The sequence below is a fragment of the Zerene cesonia genome, chromosome 1 (assembly GCF_012273895.1).
Source record: "Zerene cesonia ecotype Mississippi chromosome 1, Zerene_cesonia_1.1, whole genome shotgun sequence".
Taxonomy (NCBI): domain Eukaryota; kingdom Metazoa; phylum Arthropoda; class Insecta; order Lepidoptera; family Pieridae; genus Zerene; species Zerene cesonia.
Window position 1 is genome coordinate 3,576,717 of NC_052102.1, and position 6,520 is coordinate 3,583,236.

Below are 6,520 nucleotides of genomic sequence, written 5' to 3' on the forward strand. Positions count from 1 at the left end.
AAGACATTTTAGAATAGATAATTAGACTTTACAATAATAAAAATGTAGTCTGGTGTATGAAACGGATTTACGTTTCATTACCCCTAAAATCTGGGAGCCCGTGATCCTGAAAAGATTAACACCATTTTGTTATGACAACAATTACTAACAATTACAAGTCTGAGGCATATTATTTGAAAGGTTTATTGTTAAGCGGGCGACCAAATAGAAGGTATCTATGTACTGTGCAAAAAATATACTCCATACCTCTACATATATCTTATATCTTTAAACGAGCATATATATATATATATATATATATATAGCTATATATATATAGCTATATAAAGCTACCTGTTTAATTAATCACCGTCAGAAATGCTAATCAAAATTAAATATTTGAAGTCTGTTCATAGTGTAGGAATAGTGTTCAGTGAAGACATTTTAGAATAGATAATTAGACTTTACAATAATAAAAATGTAGTCTGGTGTATGAAACGGATTTACGTTTCATTACCCCTAAAATCTGGGAGCCCGTGATCCTGAAAAGATTAACACCATTTTGTTATGACAACAATTACTAACAATTACAAGTCTGAGGCATATTATTTGAAAGGTTTATTGTTAAGCGGGCGACCAAATAGAAGGTATCTATGTACTGTGCAAAAAATATACTCCATACCTCTACATATATCTTATATCTTTAAACGAGCATATATATATATATATATATATATAATTGGAATCTCGGAATCGGCAACGATTTTCATGTAATTTAGTAGGGGTTTCGGGGGCGATAAATCGATCTAGGTAGGAATCTTTTTTAGAAAATGTCATATTCGTGTTTTATCGACTTGCATCTGTAAGTCTTTCACGCAAAAACTACTGAACCGATTGCAATGAAATTTGGTACGTAGATAGCTGGACAACTGAAATAACACATAGGTATTTTTATACCGATATTCCAACGGGATACGGACTTACGCGGTTTCAACCGCGGGTCACAGCTAGTCATCTACTTATATATCAATAACTGTCCTGACTTCTAACATTAAATTATTTTATTTGCCAAAAAGGTTTTTACTTTTTTACAGGATTTATAACGGGAGCAAGAATGACGCATCGAATGAATCCCGGCAGGCAGTGTCGGGAATTACTTGCCACCTTATTATTTAAATTATGCCCAATAGGTATAGTGATAGAACGTATGGCGTTTTGTTCTTATTTTAAAAATATATATAAATTTTCCAAAGTCAATAGGGCGTAAAAGAAAAAAATAATATAACAATTTAGAACTTTTGTTTCACTAATAACATTCACTAATATCTATTACTTTCTTCACTTATTTATTTTACTTTGGATATTTAAAGATGGATTTAAGTAGTGTCGAACGATTTGATCTCCTGAAAGCATATTTTACTACTGATACAAGTTCCTCGAGTGCTTTGGTATGGTATCAAAATAAATATCTGCAACGTGATTGTCAAAATAATTAATAACACCAAATAGCAGCAAAAAGAAAACTTATATTAATAAATATAAGTTTGCTTTTGGTAAAATCTTATGGCAAAATCATATTAATAAATAATGCTCTGAATTAGCAGCTTAAAATTTTCAAGTATTTCGATATTTCTCATTCTTTTGGATTTAGTCTCGCACGCCTAGTTGAAAATTAGAACATATACCTACAAGAGTTATTTTGCGTACGGTAGATGAATGGATTTTTATTTTTTTAGTTATATATAAACCAATTTTCTTAAGTTAAATATTAATTCGTATCCTTTGTAACGATGTCAAGTAATATGTACACACGATGTATCTACCTCATAACAAAATCTACCAAGCAAAAAAATTTCTAGCTAGCAAAAGCTGTTAAAAGTAGTTTTCATTCCCTTTAATCTAACTAATATTCAGTTAAAATTAATAACACTGAGTTGGTATACTCAACAATACTCAGTAGTTTGAATATTGTATACCTATACTATATTTGAAACCTTTCGTGAAACCAACCCCTTTTGTGCAGAGTCGTTCAAAGACGCAAATCACATCGCGTGTACAAAACCCTTAAAATATTTCCGTTTAAATTTGTGGTTTTATTGCCACAAAACGAGTACCCGAACGTTGGTAATGAAATTATGAGACCTATAAAATACAAACAGGTAACTGTATTCTTTATGTTAAAAGTCCAAATTTAAAGAACATATCACTTTTTAATTACACAGACTGATTTATTGACTGACTGATTTATTATATAATATTTCTGACCTGAAATATATATCTATGAAGATCTCTAATAAAGGAGACTTGTGACCCTGCAGTTGAAACAAACGTGGACTGATGATGACAATAGAAGGATAGATAGATATAACATAGATAACATAATGCTGTACTAGGTATATTGAGGTTCTTTTACCGTTCTTCATTGCATTAATTTTTTGATGCATAAAAAGAAACAGTTAAATAAATATCAACAGTCCTCTTATGTTTAGGGTGTTTTAGGTATATTTCCCTCATAGCAAATATATATTTGCTGATAATTACTTTGTTTATGCGGTTATATTGACAATATTTACTAATCTGTCTGACTTCTCTTATCTCAAAATTTTTGAATATGTTTGTATTTATATACGTATATTATAATTTTTATATTCATATTTCAATATTAAGTTCTATATTTCAATGTGTAAAATTCTGTTTTAAATTAAAATTTAATTTTTGTACAGCATGGTGGTGCGTTGGATAGACTGTAAGCCACTATGTTGTTGTATTATAATATATAAATAAATAAAGTTTCATAGAGGCAATTTATTTTCAATAATTTCAGTTTTAGCTCTACACGTAGTGTGAAAAGAACTTCTGACAAACTTGAATTAAATTGGTCAGAAATAACAGCTTGCTTCCATTACAAGTTAGTATATCAAGACGAAATATACCTTCGCGGAACTTCTTTTGCATAACTGGAGTGAAGAAATTCGGTAGTACAGAAATGAATGCGCTGCTTGCTCCTCACGTTCGCTCACAAATATGCATGTAATTTTAATTACAGAGGCGCTTTATACCTTCATCGACCACATACCTCTGTACTCCTTGTGAATATTAGATTTGAACGCCAACGCGTAAATATAAGCGCTATTCGAAAAGGAGTACCTTGTTGATAAGTGTCATTATATAAATATATATTATATACTGGCTTTCCGCCCACGGCTTCGCTCGAGTGTACTACAGCATTTTGTGTTTCGCGTATTTTTGCATATTTGTCGACTTTAGATTCCTACACCTCAACAGATATTTAATTTAGCAAAAAACCTCCATTTAATTTTCGACAGATCTATTTAATGACACCTCATTCAATGACATATATTCGGATTAATTTTTTCCTCCTGTCTACCTCCTCACAGATAGCCCCGTCAATTTTTTTTCATATAAAATGATGCCTTTAATTTGAACTTAATATTGGTCTATAACCATATAATTTTGTGAAAATCTCGTAACGGTTTTAACGGTATTGACGGACATACAAACAGATAAAACTTTACTTACCATTCTTTTGAGGTCTGTAAAATTGAAATTGTATACTAATGACTCTTTTTAAAAAGATTTAATATGCTTTCTTATAGCCAAAAACACAAATTAATTTTCTAGTCCAAAACAAGTTTCTAGTCCCATTATCCCTAAACAAAAAAGCCAAAAACCCCGTTCATATTATACAGCAATTAACAGTGATCGATGAAAATGCTTGTGAACTTATTGCATTGTTTTGCTGGTCGCGTGCCCCCCATCCCTGTCACGCGATTTCATATCACGTCATATTATTATAGTTTACACCGAACAAGAGTAAATTCAAACAAGGTAATTATTAAACTTTGTGATTACCTAATTTGAAAGCTGAAATGTAAGTTATTTCTGATATTATTATTGTAAGAAAAGCTTTACATTAAATGCCTTCAATGACCTAACGAAGATATTTAATTATATTTTTGTTGTGTCACCTACTAATCAAATTGTCTAGCAATAGATATCCATTTTAATTCTCTCTTTGTTTCCATAATATAGATATAAAATAATAACGTTCATAAAGAGATTCACGTTTCTAAAAAACACTACATAGATGTTGAATTCAATATTTTTTTTTATCCCTAAAGGATACATGGTGTTTTATTTTATAGCATTGCTCATATATATCAAATGCTTTATAAATGAGAAATTTTAAGGAATAGAAAAATGATAGACCTGCTTTTGCCCATCCATTCTTTATTTGTATTCTTGATTAGTATTTTTAGGGATATTAATTACGAATACTAAAGATAACTAATCAAATGTAGTAGACATTGCGTAGGCATTAAAAAAGTAATCGTATCATGTTGCGACCACAGTCATGCCAGTCTAGAGTAACATTATAAAGAGGAAACTTTTATAGTTTTGTATGTTTGTAACGTTTTCACGCAAAAACTTCTAGACACATTTCAAAAAGTGTTTTTCATCGTTATATATATAATATATTTACCACGGGCGAAGCCAAAAACATAACAACATAACTGTGTTTTACAATTCGTTGTAACATGTTCACTGATCACTTCATGTTGTTATGACTAGTTATTTGCCATATTTCATTTCGAAAGATTTCGATTGAATAAAGTTCAAATAAAATTATTTAACAATTCAAAATAAGCAAATCCCAGAATGTTTAATGTTCATTTAACCAAAAGATCAAGGAATATCTTGTAGCAGTGGGTGTGCCATAATCAGATTGCGGCACTTATGGTGCTTCATCGTAGACATTGGCCGCTCCCAACACAAGCCCTACGGTTACATCGACACCTAAATACACACTGTATTTTTAGGATCATATTGTTTGAGAAAATTGTTACAGTAACCTTAAATACTCCAAAATCACGATTTAATATTGAGAGTAGGTACATATTGACAGTTGCTACGTTAATTCATTCCAACGTAAATTGTTCATTGATAAATTTAGCATTTAATGCCCGTTAATGGGGCTTCAATTAACGACCGCACGAAATTAAGTCAACTTACCTAACTATTTCATTTTGCGCGCGGATTCATTATGTCGCATATTTACTGTTTGTGGGCACAGGTTGTAATTCACATATCTGTCCCCGTGTTATAATCACGTTATTGCACTTAGCACCGAACTGACACTGATGTACGAGAGGCCGAGGGCGGCGACGGTCGTAACGCGCGCGTGTTGTTGTTATAAGAGAGATCCTCGGAGCGAGTGAGGTGAGGCTCAGGCGGGCGGTGGAACGCGACTGCGCGGAGCCTGCTCACCGCGCTCGATAAGTTGGCCATGAAAATTTCAGCCGAGCCGCTGTCAACCGGTGGTGGCACGCAGGTGGCGCGCGCCACGCACCGCTCGCCAGTCGCCACCATGATAGTGCATCGTCTCATTTTGACATTCAATGAATTAAATAACTAAGTAACTACAATTTAATATACATCTTACTTCAAATTCAATCCAACACATAATTTCCCGAGCGTTGTTTCAAAGGTCCTCAGGCTGGGGTCTAGTACGATGGACATAAGAGCTCCCATCAACAACCCTAATGTAGTTAAATACCAAATATTATACTAGTAAAATGCAGTTATCCTATTTACCTCATCTTAAATTCTACCAAGTTTTTTGATTAAATTGAATCTCAAATGCAACAATGTACGCATAAACATTTTAGAGACATACGATTTGGAGAAGACGGATCTACTCCGCGTCTGAAAATGTAACAACTCAGAGAAAAGTAAATTAATGTACATAAAATGAACGAGGCAATTATTTATTTTAAATTACTAACATTAATAAGGCGTTTTTTTAAGTTATTTTATGTCATATAGCGGGCAACTGAACTGGTGGTTCACCTTCGATGGTAAACGCTACACATCACCACCGCCCACGGTCCTGCCCCATTTTAAGGGGTAAGAGATAAGAAAAGGACTGATGATTGGAAAGAAGGAATGGACTGGGAAGGATGTAGACAAGGCCTCCGGCTGCCCCACTCACCATACGTAACACAGTAGCATGCTACTATTTCACGTGTCTTCTGTGGGGGTGTCATACTTACCCGTGCCAGGTGACCAAATTCGTATCAAAGCGTGGTGGACTCCCACATTTTATAAATTAACTGAAAATAAATAAATAAATCAAATATGAATGTGTGTCATCATAAAAAGTAAAATAAAGACGAGAACAACAGTTCAAAATCCTTGAAGGAACTAAGAACATAGATTTACAACTTTTATGGCCACAATATAAGGCACAAGTGATCTGTTACACAGATCGTGTTGTTTTTGTATAAAATTAGTCTGAAATCCATTTGTGGTAAGATTTATGTACTTGACTAAGGATATAGCTTGATATTGAGAACAAGGTTATTTAGAATATGGCCCATATTTGCTTCTCTAATTAGACCTCTTTCGCTATCGCGATTTAGCTACTGTTTTTAAAACACAAATTAAATTGTACCATCCGCTATAGATAGAAGTATTTTGTAACTTGTAGAGAATAAATAGGGTAAAAAATAAAATAACA

The 6,520-nt window shown here is 32.8% G+C and overlaps 1 protein-coding gene across 1 annotated transcript in view; it reads right to left on the bottom strand.

The window, feature by feature from the left end:
* LOC119832202 (whirlin) overlaps positions 1-5,171 on the bottom strand; it is a 60,672-nt gene extending 55,501 nt beyond the window's left edge. The window contains exon 1 of the mRNA XM_038355872.1: positions 5,014-5,171. The gene's annotated coding sequence lies outside the window, so the exon portion shown is untranslated. The remainder of the gene's footprint in view (positions 1-5,013) is intronic.
* Positions 5,172-6,520: the final 1,349 nt, after the last annotated feature.